Below are 17,672 nucleotides of genomic sequence, written 5' to 3'. Positions count from 1 at the left end.
TGACCTCCTGGTTCATGGGTTGACGCGCAACCACTGAACTGGGCAAAAAGTTGGGCTTTAACACGCTGTGGTTTTGTCAGGAAGCTGCAAGGAGGAGACCAAAGGAGTTGAAAGTTTATATAAGAGTGGTTAAAGATACCAAGAACTTATATGCATATATGCATAACACATGGACAGGGACAGTAGTGCCTTAAAGGCCTGGGAAGGGAGTAGTGGGGCGGGAGGGGTCAATGGCAGGGGGGGGAGGGGAATGGAGACATCGATAATACTTTTAACAATAAAGATAAATTTTAAAAATATAGGAGGCCTAGTTAAATCTGAACTTAACATAAACAACGTCTGATTTTTTAAGAATAAGAATATTCCATGATTAGGAGGAAGAAAAAACATAACACAGTCAAGGGAGCTTTTCAAATTGGGAGCACCAATAGATCAGAGGTTTTGCGGGGGAAAGCGTGTTGGAGAGGGCTACCAGAAAGGGTGAGATAGAACTGAATCCTTGACATTGAGATAGATTATGAACAGTTGCAGCCACCAGTCATGACAAGGTTGAGGGTTCAATCACTGAGATAAATCAGTGGCACTGGGTGGAAGACAGTGGTCTTTCCATAAGGAATTGACTGTTCAAGGGTATCATACACATCAGCAGCATATTTACATGCCATGAGATGACTGAAGTAATTGCATGCTTGCCCTGTGTCCATGGGCCCCCAGCACTGTGTAGGGACATAAAATAAAGGTGAATCAGAGTGTTCCATTGTAGAGTGATATGGAAAGTTCATCTAGAACTAGATCAGAGAGGCTTTTGAATGTCGCATTAAGATATTTAGAAACACTAGTTTAATATCCCTCTCTTCCCCTGTGAAGTAAAGTAGCAAAATCAATGAAATCAGTAAACCTAGTCCTATTTGACATACCTGAATATGAACGCATTTTAAATACTTGAAAGACATTATGTTATGTTATCACATAAACTAGGGTTGGGTAAATTGCAGGGTCGTTGTTGTTGTTGTTTTAAGCGTTCCTAATCTTCTAGTTACTTTTTAAATGAAAGTAATTTAGAAAATGCTTTCAGGTTGCCTGGAACAAATGAGTAAAACCAAACTGAATAAAGAGGAAGGTTGAGCCCTTAAAATATGCATGGGATGGCTGTAGCTGGCACTGAGGTTGGAGGCTGGCCCTAGGAGGGGTTAGGGAGGGGCCAGCAAGAGCTGGGTGAGGTGGAGGTGAAGTTCAGACCCTTGAGAGGAAGGGGGGGGGCATACATTGTTTGCTAATGAATGTCTCTGCTCTGTATGCTCACATTACTGCCCTCCTCATCATATATACACAGGTTGTAACTGGGATTTGGGAACAAACTAGAAGGCAAAGGAGACAGAAAGAGTTGTTTGGTTTTCAAATTATTGCCCACCCTGCAAGATGCTGGCTACCCTATGTGGCCACTTGAGAAAGAGTAAGCTCTGCCTCATTATCCAATCAGAACTGGAAAATGACGAGGTGATTTGCATAACTATGATGTAACAAGTTCAGGAAAACCTGCAGAGTCTACAGAGCAGCAACAAGCCAGCATCCACAGAGATCCTTACTGGGGCCTGGAGAGCAAAGATGTAGTGAAAGGGGCAGGTGATGGTTACGAACCTTCTAACAGAACCCCAGGGACTAAGTTCACAGAGGGCAGAGTGGGGGGTTGTGCACAGCTGTGTGGTCAATTCCTAGCAGAGCTCCTGGCACAGGATGGAGCAATCAATCAATATTGAATGAATGAGTGAGTATGGAACTGTGGTAGGAAACACTTGGAATCCCCTAGGCCCGTGGTCGGCAAACCGCGGTTCGCGAGCCACATGCGGCTCTTTGGCCCCTTGAGTGTGGCTCTTCCACAAAATACCACGTGGGGGCGCGCACGTACAGTGCGATTGAAACTTCGTGGCCCATGCGCAGAAGTCGGTATTTTGTGGAAGAGCCTAGGGCAGTGATGGCAAACGACACACGGACTCATTTTTTTGGTTGATTTTTCTTTATTAAATGGCGTTTAAATATATAAAATAAATATCAAAAAATACAAATCTTTGTTTTACTATGTTTGCAAATATCAAAAAATTTCTATATGTGACACGGCACCAGAGTTAAGTTAGGGTTTTGCAAAATGCTGGCACACTGAGCTCAAAAGTTTCACCATCACTGGCCTAGGGCCTAGGCTACCTTTGGCCATTTAACCCTTTGAGTGCCAACCAATATCCTAGGAACTAGGCTAAAATTGCCAAGGCATTTTTGCTGATTTTACAGCAGTTTAGGAAAAAAATTATGAATCGCAAGTAAATGAAGTTACATATTCAATATCTTCCACAAAATCGTCATCTTCACAGCAAAAATTGACATATTTAGCAATAGCATCATCACTAATAAAAGCAGACTTAGAACTGGACACTGCAGGAGGAGCTTTGGTGAAAGACAGAAAGACAGAGGAGCGCTGCGCTCCCCACTCAAGGGGTTAATTAGATATGTGCCCTGGGGCAAGTTAATTAGCCTCTCTGAGCCTCAGGTTCCTCTTGGAATAATAAGACTAATTTTGGCCAACACCACCCCTTCTGCAGAGATGACCAGATAGTGTTTAACATTGAAGAGTTTTATACTGACAGGAAAAGAGATAGGGGGAAATCACTGAGTGTTAGGAACAGATTTTTAGAAACAGAACTCAAATCTCAGCAATAGTTATTTCTAGATTTGTGGCGATAGTTAGGCTTCTCAAGACAGTCCAATTCATTGTCTACAGTGCAGATTATTCATACGTTCTTTCCAAAAGGTTGAAATTGTTCTCTATCAATCCCTCTTTGGCACTGGCTTAAATCCAGGCCTGAAGGACATGGAGCATGTCCTTATGATGATCATGGCATTACTGCTCCCCACAGCTGTCCGCACAGTGGACACTCAGAAAAAATGCTTGTGGCATTGAGCCTAGCCTTGCCTTGTCTTTCAATGATTGCCAGCAGATGAAATAGCTCTCATTGCAATCCCTCCAAGATCACCACTGCTGTTGTATTCCGTGAGACACTGGCTCCAAGCCCTGACCTGAACAACCTCGTGGGAAGATAGATTTAGGTTCTCATTCATTCATTCTGTCAAGAAGTATTTATTGAGTGACCACTCTAGGCCGGACAGTGTTGTAAATGCTGGGAACACACCGCGGACCAAAATAGGCACCTCCCTTGTGTAGCTTATGGTCTCATGTGAGAAAATAGAGAATACATGGTGAGTATACGATCTTTTATTTTTATTTTTTTAAAATATATTTTTATTGATTTCAGAGAGAAAGGAAGAGGGAGAGAGAGATAGAATCATGGACTGGCTGCCATGCCCTACTGGGTCTTGAGCCTGAAACCCAGCCATGTGCTCTTGACCAGAATCGAACCTGGGGCCCTTCCGTCCGCAGGCTGATGCTCTATCCACTGAGCCAAACCAACCAGGGCAATGATCATCGAGAAGGTCATAAACTTGAAGCAGGTAAAAGGAATTAGGAGTGTCAGGATGGGAAGTGTGCTGGTTTCAATTTAAATAGGATGGCCATGTATCGGGATGATAACCTCAGGGTGGGGCGAGGGCAGAGGGAACAGGCTGTGCAAAGATCACAGTGGCCTGGACCTGTGAGCAAGGCAGAGGGAACAGGAGGCCAATCAGAGAGATGTGGGTTCGAGCTGCACAGTCCACCTCTAGCCACACTTAGCTGTTGAGCTATTGACATGTGACTAGCCCACATGGAATGTGCTGTATGACTAACTGACATACATTTTGAAGATTTGGAATGAAAACAAGAATGTAAAATTTCTCAATTCTCAAGACTTCTCCATTGAAATGATAGTATTTTAGCGATACTGTGTTAAATAAAGTACACCCAAAATTTATTTTCCTTTATGGCTACCAGGAAATTTAAAATGTCAGAAACAGCTCCTGTTATATTTCTTTTGGACAGTGAGGTTTAGAGTCATGCATACCTTCCTAAGGACTTTGGCTTTTTTTTCCTAATTGAAATGGGGCCCTCAAGAGAGTTTAGAGCTGGAATCACATGAGCTGGCTTTTTGAAAAGGGATTACTCTGGCCTGGCTGGTGTTGCTCAGTGGTTGAGCATCGACCTATGAACCAGAAAGTCATGGTTCAATTCCTGGTCCAAGGTACATGCCCGAGTAGCCAGCTTCATCCCCGCTAGAGGGTGGGCAGGAGGCAGCCAATCAATGATTCTCTCTCATCCTTGATGTTTCCATCTCTTTCCTTCTCCCTTCCTATCTTAAATCAATAAAATAAAATAATAAAATAAAATGGATTACTCTGGTTGCTGTGTTGAGATTAAATTGTGGGAGCTCACGCTGGAAGCAGGGAGACCTTCCAGGGAGAGATGATGGTGGCTTAACCCAGGGTGGTAGTATGCAGATGGTGAGATGTGGTTGGACTCCAGATATACTTTGAATGTAGAGTCCACAAGATGTCCTGCAGAATTAGACATGGGATGTGAGAGACAGGAAGGGATCAAATATGCTTGCAATGATTTTTGCCTAAGAAACTGGAGGAGTGTAATTGCCATTAGGAAGACTGGACAGAGCAGTGGAATATCAGGATATCGTATGGGGTGTCCACTCAGTGGTGATGGCAGATGGTGAGTACAGCACTGAGGGGGAGAAGTCTGAGCTAGAGGTGTATGCTTGAGGATTGTAATATCTAAATGGTATAAAGTCATGAGACTGGAGGAGCTCACCAAGGGAGGGAGATTATGTTTAGGAAAAGAATTGAAGGACTGAGTTTAGGAATAAAAGATTGGGGAGAAAAGGTAGAATCAGCAAAGAACTAAGGGAGGAGGTGAAGCCAGATGGTGGTTACCTGGGAGCTCATGTATTTCCAAGTGCAGCAATAAATCAACTAGTGTCTAGTGCAGGGGTGGGCAAACTTTTTGACTCGAGGGCCACAATGGGTTCTTAAACTGGACCGGAGGGCCGGAACAAAAGCATGGATGGAGTGTTTGTGTGAACTAATATAAATTCAAAGTAAACATCATTACATAAAAGGGTACGGTCTTTTTTTTTTTTAGTTTTATTCATTTCAAACGGCCGGATCCGGCCCGCGGGCCGTAGTTTGCCCACGGCTGGTCTAGTGCATTCTATAGATAAAGTTAAGATGAGGACAAAGAATTGACCCTTGGATGTAGGTGATGGTGGAGGCTAGGAGGAGTTTCGTGGCCTGAGCAAAAGCCTGATAGCAGTGGGTTTAACCAAGAATCACAGGAAAGGCTGGAGACAGCAAGTATCAGCCAGAAAAAGAAGGAGAGAGATGAGGCCACGGATGATGGGTAATTGGGGCCAAAGAGGGATTATAAATAAGGATGGGATAGATAATAGCAAGTTTATGTGTTAATTAGAATAACAGAGTAGAGAGAGGAAAAGGAGTGATGTGGGAGGAAAAGGTGGAAGATTGCTGGAGCCCTGTTCCCATGGCGATGAGCAGGGATTCACTGAGGGCACTGGCTGGGTTGCCCTTCGGAGCCAGGGAACTTCATTTCCAATGACAATCATCAGTGCCAACTCAACTGTAAGGGGGTGGATGTTGGTGCGGGCTCAAGGCCGTTCTCTTCAGCTGCTTCCGTTTCTCAGCGAAGTGGGAGGCAAGCCCATGAGCACAGTGAGGGGTTGGAGCTCTGCAGAGTGAGCTAAACGTGTGAAAAGGTTATCGAGGAGGGGGAGTGGGAGTGAATGCCCTGGGAAAATACAGGATGAATAAGGGCCCAGGCGTGATACTTATGCACACGGGTTTACAGTGACAGCAGTCAGCATGGTGTTTGCTCTGGCCCTGTTGCTGCAAGGGGCCAGGAGTAGGGTAAGCTGAGAGGGGAGTGACCCAGGCCTGTGGGACCTGCAAAGGTGCTGGTGTTTTTCAAGGGAGTGATCTTCATGATTGGCCATAGAGTTGACTTGTTCAAACAAATATCTGCTGACTGCTCGCTGTAATCACAGCAGCAATGTCGTAAAAAGGCTTTTTGTGGCTCGGAGTTGTCAAGCCTCTGCGGTGGCCCTGCTTGCTCTACACTGCACACCCCTCCTCCCCCAGGACCCCAGCAGGAAGCAGGCACCAGATAAGACAAGCCTGTCACCTTCTGGCAAGTGGCTGCTACTGCAAAATGAGAGGCCCATACCTGCAGCCAGTTTCTCACTGTCCCTCTGAGCTAGTGCTAAAAACAATGACCCGATCAAAGGCTGATCTCTGGGGCCACCACCTCTGCCTTTCCCCACCCCTTAATTTTCCATTCTCATTCTCAGTAGGAAGCAAAGTAAGAAACACTCCTTCCACGGAAAGGTTTCCTTCTTAGTAGACAACTTCAATGAACAAAAAGCTCTCAAGAGCTAAGGAAATGAAAGTCACTGAATTTCAAGCATCTGTGAAAAACCAATGCAGGAAATATTTTAGACACGAGGGTCTGTCCTGTGTCCCCCACTTCGTGCCCCACCCCCATACTTCCACATAGATGGGGCACTATCCTCTGAGCAATCCTGAGCATGGGTTTTTTTTTTGTTTTGTTTTTTTTTTGTTTGTTTTGTTTTTTTTGTTTTTCCTGGATTTCATAACTGCCTCATGTTTTTCATTTGCCTGATTTTCTCTGTGCCCATAGTTAGTGTATTTTACTGAATCTGCCACACACTGATCAACAGTACTTTCCATACTTGCCAAAGCATTGCTTCTCCTTTTTCCTGTGGACCTCTGTATTTGTTAGCGTTCTCCAGAGAAACAGAACTGATAAGATGTGTATATATACACACCGAGAGAAGGTTTTGTTTTAAGGAATTGGATCACATGACTGTGGAAACTGGCAAATCCAAAATTTGCAGGGTAGGCTGGCAGAGTGGCGACCCAGGAGCTGGCTATTGCAGCTAAGGCAGTCTGGGGACAGAACTCGCTGTTCCTCAGGGTGCATCAGTAGATTTTCTCTGAAGGCCTTCACCTGATTGGATGAGGCCCACCTATGTTATGGAGGATATTCCACTTTCCTCAAATCTATTGATTTAAATGTCAATCTCACCTAAAAAAATAATAGCACAGCAATATCTAGACGGGAGTTTGCCCAAATATCTAGGGATCTTGGCTTAGCCAAGTTGATATACATACACACACAAAAATTAACCATCATGATCTTTCTCCCAGAATCCTCTGTTTATGAGTGTGGCCTTCTGCTTTCCTGCCCTGCTGGAACTTCCTTATACCATCATCCCGGACTTTTCTTTATTGCCCTGTGGAGCCCTTTCTTCTCCCTCCGTTACCCGTATTTTGGTGAACATATCCTTCTGAGGCTTCCAGTGCACAGGAAGTAAAATTTTAAAGCCCTTGCATGTTTTTTAAATATTTTTGTTCTTCTCTCACATTTGACTAATGTGGTTCACCTAGAATTCTGGGTTGAAGATGCTTTTCTCTTGGAATTTTGGAAGCATTAGTCTATCTTCTGGTTTTCTGAAGTTGGGGCCTTTGAACAATCCAGCAAAATTCTGATTTCCCGTCTTTTGCATATAACCAGCTATTGGTTTGTTTGTTTGTCCTTAAGCTTTCAATAATATGTCAAGGGGAGGTCGTTTTCATTATTATGTTGAGCTTTCAGTAGAACTCTCAGTCTATAGCAGCGGTTCTCAACCTGTGGGTTGCGACACCTTTGGGGGTCGAACGACCCTTTCACAGGGGTCGCCTAAGACCACTGGAAAACACATGTATAATTGCATGTTGTTTTTGTGATTAATCACTATGCTTTAATTATGTTCAGTTTGTAACAATGAAATTGGAACTGTATTAAAAGGTCGCAGCATCAGGAAGGTTGAAAACCACTGACTGGTCTATAGTCTCATGTCTTTCAATTTTGGGAAAATTTCTTGTATCATTTTGTTATTTTTCTCTTTTCCACTTCAAATATTTCTTCTTCTGGCACCTTTTACTTTTAACTGGGTGAACTTTCTAGTCTGATCCTCTAAGTTTATTTCCTGTGTTTGTTCTCTTTGACTTTTGGTTTAACTCTCTGGTTGGTAGGTTTTCCTGATTTCAATTTCCTACTTTTTATAAATTTTTCATTCTGACTTTTATAATTTCCCAGAGCCCTTTTTTTATTTTTATTTTTTTCTGTAGCATCTTGGTTGTTCTACCCACAGGGATTTTAGTGGCATAGTTAGAGCATCATTCTGCACCCTTCTTCCCCCAAGGCTTGGTTAGTTGGTTGATTTCAAAATCTTCCTTCCTTCCTTCCTTCCTTCACATTTCCAGGTGGTTAGAATTTTTTAAAAATATGCCTCTATTAATTTTTAGAAAGAGATAGAAATATCAATGGGAGAGAAACATCGATTGACTACCTCCTACATGCCCCCTACTGGGGGTTGAGCCCACCACCCTGGCATGTGCCCTGATTGGGAATCAAACCAGCGACTTCTTGGTGCATGGGACAATGCTCAACCTCTGAGCCACACTGGCCAGGCTAAAATCTCTCCCTTTCATCTTGGAGGCTTTTCCCAAATGTGTAGTCATCTTTGACTATTTTTTTTCATATTTAAGTGTGAGATTACTTTTTTTAAAGCTGATTTGAGCCTAGCTGGTATGGCTCAGTTGGTTGAACATCAGCCCAGGTACCAGGAGGTCACTGGTTGAATGCCTGGTCAGGGCACATGCCTGAGTTGCAGGCTCCATCCCCAGTAGGGGCACGTAGATGTTTCTATCGCTTCCTGTCTCCCTCTCCCTTTCCCTTCCTCCCTCTAAAATTCAATAAAAACATTTTTTAAAAAAGCTGATTTGAAGCTCTATGTGTGTAGATAAAGCTTGTTGACTGGTGGGTTCTATTTAAGGGAATTGATCGTTGAGCTGTCCGTTTTACTATGGAATCCCAAACTATTTGCACTTCGTTTTTCTAAGGCTTTTCATTTCTTCAGAAAAGAAGGGTCACCCATTTCTTACAGTCAGAATGAAGTTAACGAATAGGCCTCACTGCTGATCTGTAGGCAGCGTGGGGGAAAGGGCTGAGGTCTCCACAGTTAATTTGTAGAGTTTTGTTTAATCATGTTCATTGCAGCCTGGAGTTCATCGCAACCTTTCCTTGTTCTTTATGTCTCCAGATTCCAAATTTCTCCAGATCTAAAGCTTGGACTATTCCATTTCCCAAGAGAACAAATGTCAGCTGTCCTGTTGGTTGGGAGGGATTATTGTCTGTTTAGTGCAGTGATCGGCAAACTGCGGCTCGCGAGCCACATCCGGCTCTTTGACACCCTTGAGTGTGGCTCTTCCTAAGCCTTAGGAGTACCCTAATTAAGTTAATAACAATGTACCTACCTATATAGTTTAAGTTTAAAAAATCTGGCTCTCAAAAGATATTTCAATCGTTGTACTGTTGATATTTGGCTCTGTTGACTAATGAGTTTGCCGACCACTGGTTCAGTGGATGGGGAGAATGACCCAATGATTCAGTCATTCACCAATGCTAGTGCTCACTCCAGTCTGGCTGTTTCTGGTCCCTGGGGTCCCCAGTACTAAGCCTGTGAGCCAGCTGGCTCTTTTTCCTTCAATATCCCCCTCCGCTTAGGTTGGGACATTCTCCCCTTCATGAGTTGGTTCCTCTGATGTTTGCTTTGTTTTCCAAAAATTTATCGAAATCTATATCCTCCTTGCTCTGTTTCTCTTTTAAAAAAATAAAATAAAATAACTATTTTTTATTTTTTTGCCCTAACACCATTTTAAAGACCTCTACAATTATTCTAATGGTTTTGGGGGGGAAAAGGGGAAATAAATGTCTATGGGCATTCTGCCTTTTTTAACCAGAAGTTTTAAATGGGAAACAGGAAAAATAGGCAGAGAATGGGGCATTATCTGAAAAGGGGGCTCATGGTGCAGGGCAGGGCTGGACATACAGTACAGTTTGAGCGCCAAGTGAGCTGAGAAAGGAGCAAGTCAAGGGCCCTCAGAGAGGACACCCACACAGGCCGGGGCACTCATGGGCAGTTAATTTGACCATTTCATAGCTTTGCTCTAGGCCAGTGATCGCGAACCTATGGCACGCGTGTCAGAGGTGACACGCGAACTCATTTTTTTTGGTTGATTTTTGTTTTTTAAATAGCATTTAAATACATAAAATAAATATCAAAAATATAAGTCTTTGTTTTACTATGGTTGCAAATATCAAAAAATTTCTCTATGTGACACGGCACCAGAGTTAAATAAGGGTTTTTCAAAATGCTGACACGCCGAGCTCAAAAGGTTCCCCATCACTGCTCTAGGCCAACCATCGTACATTTAATCTTCATACCTACTTCTTCTAAACTAAGCATGAGCATCAAAGAGCAAAGCTCTCTCTGCCCAAACGGCACAACTCTACCTTCCCCAATCACTCTTTGCTGATTTTCTCTCACCATTACAGGATCTCTAATAGAACTTGGGGATGATTTCACTATTACCTAAATATATATGTTTATAGGCGTAATCTCATATAGACAGACACATGTCTTCTGCCATTAGCTCTGTTTTGTTTTTTCTTTGCCTCTGTAGTTCCTCTAATCTTTAAACAAAGGCTTGAACAGCTTAAATGCAGTGAAAACAACCCAGATGTTCATCAGCAGATAAACGAATAAACGAAACATGGTATAAACATGTGATGGAATATTATTCAGCCTTAAAAAAAAAAGGGAAATTCTGGCACTTGCTACAACAAGGATGAACCTTGGGAATAGTATGCTAAATGGAATAAGCCAGGCACAAAGGAGAAATACTGTATGATTCCACTTATATGAGGTAGTGAGAGTAGTCAAATGCACAACGTAGAATGGTGGTTGCCAGGCCTGGAAGAAAAGGGGAGTTATTTAATGGGTACAAAGTCTCAGTTTTACAGGATGAAAAGAGTTTTAGGGGATGTATGATGGTGACAGTTGCACAACAGTGAATGTATTTAATGCCACTGAATGTGCACTTAAAAATGGTAAATTTTATGTTCTGTATATTTTACCACAATAAAAAAATGGGAAAAATAAAGCAGCTTCAGTGCATCATAAATGAGTAAATCCAGGCACATACCCAGAAATAAAATCAGGTGCCCATGATTCTTTAGGCAGTGGTTCTCAACCTTCCTAATGCCGCGACCCTTTAATACAGTTCCTCATGTTGTGGTGACCCCCAATTTCATTGTTACAAATTGAACATAATTAAAGCATAGTGATTAATCACAAAAACAATATGCAATTATATATGTGTTTTCCGATGGTCGTAGGTAACCCCTGTGAAAGGGTCGTTTGACCCCCCCAAAGGGGTCGCGACCCCCAGGTTGAGAACCGCTGCTTTAGAGTCTTAGACACCTGCCGCACAACAGTGGACATCCTATACATTTGTGGGGCTTGTTGAATTGTGTTGGATATCTGCGTATCGACTTTTCAAGTGATTTCAATGAATTGTTCTCAAGTCTGAGTTTCCTGGACAAACTTTGAAGGAGATCTAAGGAAGATGATGGAAATAGCTTTCAATAAATACTAAGTTCCGAATATTATGTTAGAGAAAAAGGGAGAATTATAGGAGCTATATTTTCAAAAGGCAAGTCCACTTCAGCTGAATTCTGTTCTCAGGCTTCGACATGACTGGGATTTCTTGTAAATGACAGTCTTTCCACTAGCAGGGAGCTTGGGCAATCATCTGGTCCAGCCCATACCTTCAGGCAGGTGAGATATCATTCCATTTTTGAGGCATTCCTGGTGCCCACGGAGGTAGAGAAAATGGTCTCAGGTCACACAATTAGTGGAGAAGGGGCTTCCAGGAATCAGGGCTTCTGTCTCCCAAGACCTGTGCTTATTTCTGTATGTCATGCTCTGTTTTAGGGAACTTCTCTGGGTCTCCATTTCCCTACCAAATTCTAGAGTCAAAATACTAACCATGGTAATTACTGTGTAAAAATTCTTTGAGTGACCCAGGCTGTTGCTTATCTGGGAAAAGGTAGGTGGTTCAAAAGCTTTTGCAGAGTTGATGTGGTAGTTATCTGGAATCCAGCCCTGGCTTTGGAGTCTGAAGGCAGGAATCTGCACATGTGATCTTCGATGCATTGGTTAACCTCTCTGAATGTCAGATTCCTCATCTGTTTGAAAACGTGCCCGGTTCACAGCGCTTTCGTGAGCGTCAAGTGAGATTTGTTTGTGACTGTGTCTTGTAGGAGGTAAAGAAAATGGTTTTCAAAGTGTGGTCCAGAGAGTTTTGGGGGGGGGTCCCCCAGACCTTTTCAGGAGGTTTATCAGATCAAAGCAATTTTCATAATATGAAGATATCATTTGCCTTTCTTCACTGTGAATCTCTCACAGTGTGCAGTGGCGTTCCCAGAGCTTTTATAATAAGCTTGAACATAACAGATCGAATGCAGAAGCATGAATAAGATTTCCAACCGTCTTCTATTAGGTTAGATATTAAAGAGATTTGCAAAAATGGTAAACAATTAGACTTTTCTTATTAATTTCTGTTTTGATAGTTATTTTTCAGAAACATATTTAAGTTAAATTTATTTTAGGTTGATGGTTTAAAAAATTTCAGTTCTAATTTTTAATATGGTAAATATTGACAAACCACGTAAACAAAAGCTCTTTGAGATTCTCATTATTTCCTAAGAGTGTAAAAACTCATCCTGAGACTCAACAGTTTGAGAACTGCTGCTATAAAGTATGTACAAACAGTAGATAGCTTTTACTTTATATCATTGACCTTTAAAAAAAGTATCACATGATAAAAAGGATGCATGCTTCTTATGAAAAATTTAGGAAATTATAGATAACTATAAAGAAGGAAATAGCCGAAACCAGTTTGGCTCAGTGGATAGAGCGTCGGCCTGCGGACTGAAAGGTCCCAGGTTCGATTCCGGTCAAGGGCATGTACCTGGGTTGCGGGCACATCCCCAGTGGGAGGTGTGCAGGAGGCAGCTGATCGATGTATCTCTCTCATCGATGTTTCTAACTCTCTATCTCTCTCCCTTCCTCTCTGTAAAAAATCAATAAAATATATTTTAAAAAAAAAAGAAGGAAATAAACATTATCAATGATCCCATAATGCAAAGAACAACTGTTACCATTTTTCTCAGTATTACTTACAATTTAATATTTACAATATTTTTAATTTTGTAAAAATATTTTGATTTTGCCCAGCTTCAGAGTTTACACTGGGGAGACTTGAGGCATTTGAGGCTGTTACTGGCTGGCCCTGGGACCCACCTTCAGGATCTCAGCCCAGGCCCAGTTATCAATGGTTGTGTCTTCTGCAGGGATGCCTCGTGTGTGCTCATCCCTGAGTCTTCTCAGTCCCCACAGATGTCACTTCCTCCCCTGCCCTGCAGCTGCTAAGGTCTCCACAGCCTCCTGCAGAGGATGCCTCAGTTGCCCTGGTCACCCATTTCCAAATGGGCTCTGCTAGGTGCCTCCACCTTTGCGGGTGGCCTCCACCTTTCCCGAGTGGCCTCCACCTTTGCTGGGTGGCCTCCACTACCGCTGAGCCAGCTAGGGCAGTCAGGCTGCCAAAGTGGTGGGTGCTGGGCCAGCAGGAATCAGTCCTGGGTGCTGAAAAGCCTTGCTGTGGGCAGGGCCTCCTTCCTCAAACGGTTGCTTGTCCTATGGCTCGCTAATGTGCAGTTTTACGGAAAGGACCTCTCTCTTTTCTCCTCATCCTCCTCCCCCCCCCCCCCCACCGCCCCTCGATTCCTGCCATCTTTCTAGTCCTGAGCCATGAGCCCCTGAAGCTGGAAAATGGGCAGCTTCCACGCTGAGAACCAGATTCACCAGGGCCAGTCTCCCCATGACCACCCAGGGTCAGCGCTTCGGACTTGGTGCTTATAAAAATAATCAAAAATTTGTGGGTTTTTTTTTTTATGAAAAAAAAAAAAATGTGGTTCCTCGTTCTCTGGAAACGGTGGGGTCATATTCTGCTTTCTTTGACCTGTAGTTCTTAAATTTTAAAAAGTTGGTGTTGATTTACTAATTTCCAACATTAAACAGAAGAGTCTTCCCGATTCTGACTTTACTCACATTGTTATCAACCTGCAGAACACCCGTTTGTTGGCTTTCAGCACAAAAAGAACAGCAACACATTTATAAGAAATGGGGAGCAATCCACCACTCACCGTGAGAGTCTGTCTTATCCTTTGTCAGGAGATTGACACGTGGGTTCGTGGTTATGACTTTGATACTGTAGATGCCTATGTTGGTCATAGTTTCCATTGCTAAGACAGATTTCAAGCCTCATGGTGAAATATTTCTAAATCACACCCAGTATTTCTTAACGAGCCTCACCATGTCCCAGGGCTTTCCCACTTGAACCAGCAACCATCTAGGGATCTCAGATGGTTGTGGGGGTTTGAGGTTATGGCTGACTTTGTGACTCGGGTGAGTCGTTGGCATTCGGGGCCTGGGAACGCGGTGCTTCGGACAGTCCTACACCAAGAAGACATGTTCTTCCTAAAATGCCTAAAGCAGCACCACTGATGAAAGAAACCAGAACGATTTCAGTAGGCAGGCCCCAGAGTGGCTGGGGACGTAAGAGCAGAGATATTGAGAAATCCAAGCCTCCGTGGTTGAGGTCAGACACCAAGCAACAGGGCCTCTAGCCACCTGGCTGTGGGCAGGATTCCTGTCGTCAGGGAGGAGGCAGAGACGGGAAAAATGACATGGGGCTCGGAGTTCACAGGACCCGAGAAAAAGGCTCCAGATACGGAACAGCCTGGGGCAGTTCCTGCAGGACCGAGGCCAACAGCCTCCCTTCTGGGTCTTACCCCAGCTCTGCCGCCTCAATGCTGTGCAGTGTCATTTCTCTGAGCCTCGATGTCCGCCTCTGGAAAGGGCATCATTAACCTCATAGGGAAGCTGTCAGGACCAGTGTTTATCAGGGCACCTGGCACATGATAAGTGTTCTGATGAGGAAGGCTGCTGTGGTTATTGTTGTTATTAACAATCGGAGGGATCTAACTTGAAGAACATGGGTAGGATGTTGGGACCGTAGCCTTAAGAAGGCAGCGGTGCTGTTATCAGTTGGAATATCTGCTCGGTCTCATCACAGCGCAGAGCGTGCAGCCAGAGAGCTCGGTTCCCCCCTGCGGCAGAGGAGGGCTTGTTCTTGGGACCAGGATGGGTCGGATGTTGCAGTTGGGACTCCAGCAGGTCCTTCTGTGAGGAGAAGGAACGTGGAGGATAACAAACATTGCCAGGAGGACCAGCAGCTTAGCTGGGAAGCCAGGCCTAACATTTAGGACCAGTTAAAAAAGCAGTCGCATATACAGTCTAAATACAGTTATGCAAAGTAATACCTCTGCTTGCTGGTATATTAGGGAATAACGAAAATATGAAAGCACATAACCAAAATGTTAATGTGGAAATCTCTGGGAGATGAGGCCATGACATTTTTTAAAAATATATCATAAATTGCCCTAACCGGTTTGGCTCAGTGGATAGAGCATTGGCCTGTGGACTGAAGGGTCCTGGGTTCGATTTTGGTCAAGGGCATGTACCTTGGTTACGGGCGCATCCCCAGTAGGAGGTGTGCAGGAAGCAGTTGATCAATGTTTCTCTTCATCGATATTTCTAACTCTCTATCCCTCTCCCTTCCTCTCTGTGAAAAATCAATAAAATATATATTTTAAAAATCATAAATTTATTTTATAATTAGAAAAGAAAGAGTTAGTTCTAACTGATATAAGGCAGAGTCTGTTTCGGAGTGAAAAGTGCTGGAACCACACAGAAGGGAGAAATCCTGTTATAGAATCACAAGGGAAGGTCTCAGGAGGAGCTGGCATGGGGGGAGTTCCTGAAGGATGGGTAGGGCCTAGATACATGGAGGGAAGAAGACATTCTAAGGAGAAGTCCCAAACACATGGGCAATCATGACACGTGTACCAGTGGCTCTCACATCCACTCTTTGTCCTGCTTAGAGATTCTGGAGCTGGACACGGTCGACATTCCTCCTCTGCCAGCTGGCACAGCTTTAGGCCTTGTCCTGCTCTGATATGTTCGGGGGATGGAGAAAGAACATCCCGGTCAAGGGAGGGACTGCAAAGAGCAGACCCAGAGTAGCCAGCGAAAGCCTAGGCAAATCAGGTGGGGTCTTAGACTCCAGTGAAACATGCTTCACTGCGTGTTCTACTAACAAGCACATTTCATCTGCAAAATGGCTCGTTTTTCCTCAGTAGAACACTTTGAACTCATTTCTACCGTAATTGGTAAATCTCCTTTAGCCAATGGTACTTCGAAACTAGAGCAGTATGTCTCATAGGGGAAGAAATGCAGTTTGCACAAACATGTTTGACGATCTGTTGTTTACATACTACCCTTTAATCAAAGTAAAGTGAGAATTTTCTTGTGGAAGACAGGAAAGAGTGAGATGGCTCAAGGTAAAGTTCATTTATGGACTGACCGATGGGTGGAAAATCTTCTCGGCGTTGCCAAAGGTCACTCCGGGTCTGCCCGACAACCTGCGAAGCCTCCCAAGTATTTTGCCTTCTGGCCTGCTCATTCCTTCCTTCGCAGCCTGTCTCTGACGGCTTGCCCCTTCCTGGCAGGCACTGACTTCTCTTGATGCTGTGCACGCCACACTTTTCAGACCTCTCCACCTTTTCCCACAACATTGCCACAACCCGGAGCAGCCTTTTCCGTTTCTCGATGCCTCGACAAAGATCTGTTTGTTTTTTAAAGGGCTGATCAGGCATCATTTTTGTAAAACAAGTTTCCCCCGATTCTCTTCTCTCCAGATTAATAATTTCTCCTCCTACACTCCTTCTAGGCTGCCTCTATTCTGTGCATCAAGTTACCTTGGTGCTCATTTCGTGTCTTTTTTCATCTTTTCCCCTAGACTGAACTTTTTTATTTAAAAAAAGGTTTTTTTCAATTATAGTTTACATTCAATATTATATTATTATTTCAGGTGTACAGCACAGTGATTAAACAGTCATACTTTACAACGTGTTCCCCTGACACTTCCAGCACCCACCCGGTAGGCTGAGCTTCTTCCCAGCTGTAATTCTCCCTGTACCTCCAGCGCCTAGCAGACTGCCTGGAACATAGCAGATGAACGCAACTGATTTTGGGCTGTTGCCCGGACTGCTGAGGACGTGCCTAGAAAGGAGAATTATGTTTATTTTGGGAGATTGGAACACTCGGAATTATTGGGACATCATTGTTAGTAGTTCGGTTAGCATTTTGGTGTTTCTGGTTTAGGAGCTGTTGGCTACCCAAATCTATTCCAATAAATTCCCTCAGTGCAATGTCTGTTTCTCTCTCTCTCTCTCTCTCTCTCTCTCTCTCTCTCTCTCTCTCTCTCTCACACACACACACACACACACACACACAGGGTTCAATGGTGGGAGAATTAGAATTTACTGTCAATTCTGCCTGAGCCCAACCTATGACATTACTGGAGGAAAACATCTGTGCTTCCTCTAGGGTTCTCATATCCATTTTCGTTACAGGGCCCTCTTACTATGAAGGAGGGGAAAGTTCAGAGGCACATCATAAAATATTCATCACATTGCTGGCATTCTGCGGAGAATTGAGCTGGTTAAGTGGCTCCCTGCTCGCTCTTACCTACCCTGAGCTGGGAGCATCTAGATTTTGATTGGACTATTGCCAGAGCTCATTAGCATAGTGTACCTTGACCTGGGTTAGGGAACAGCGGCTTCTGCCTAGAAA

Source organism: Myotis nattereri (assembly GCF_964212035.1).
Source record: "Myotis nattereri genome assembly, chromosome: 6".
Classification (NCBI taxonomy): Eukaryota; Metazoa; Chordata; class Mammalia; order Chiroptera; family Vespertilionidae; genus Myotis; species Myotis nattereri.
This window is presented reverse-complemented; position numbering follows the sequence as displayed.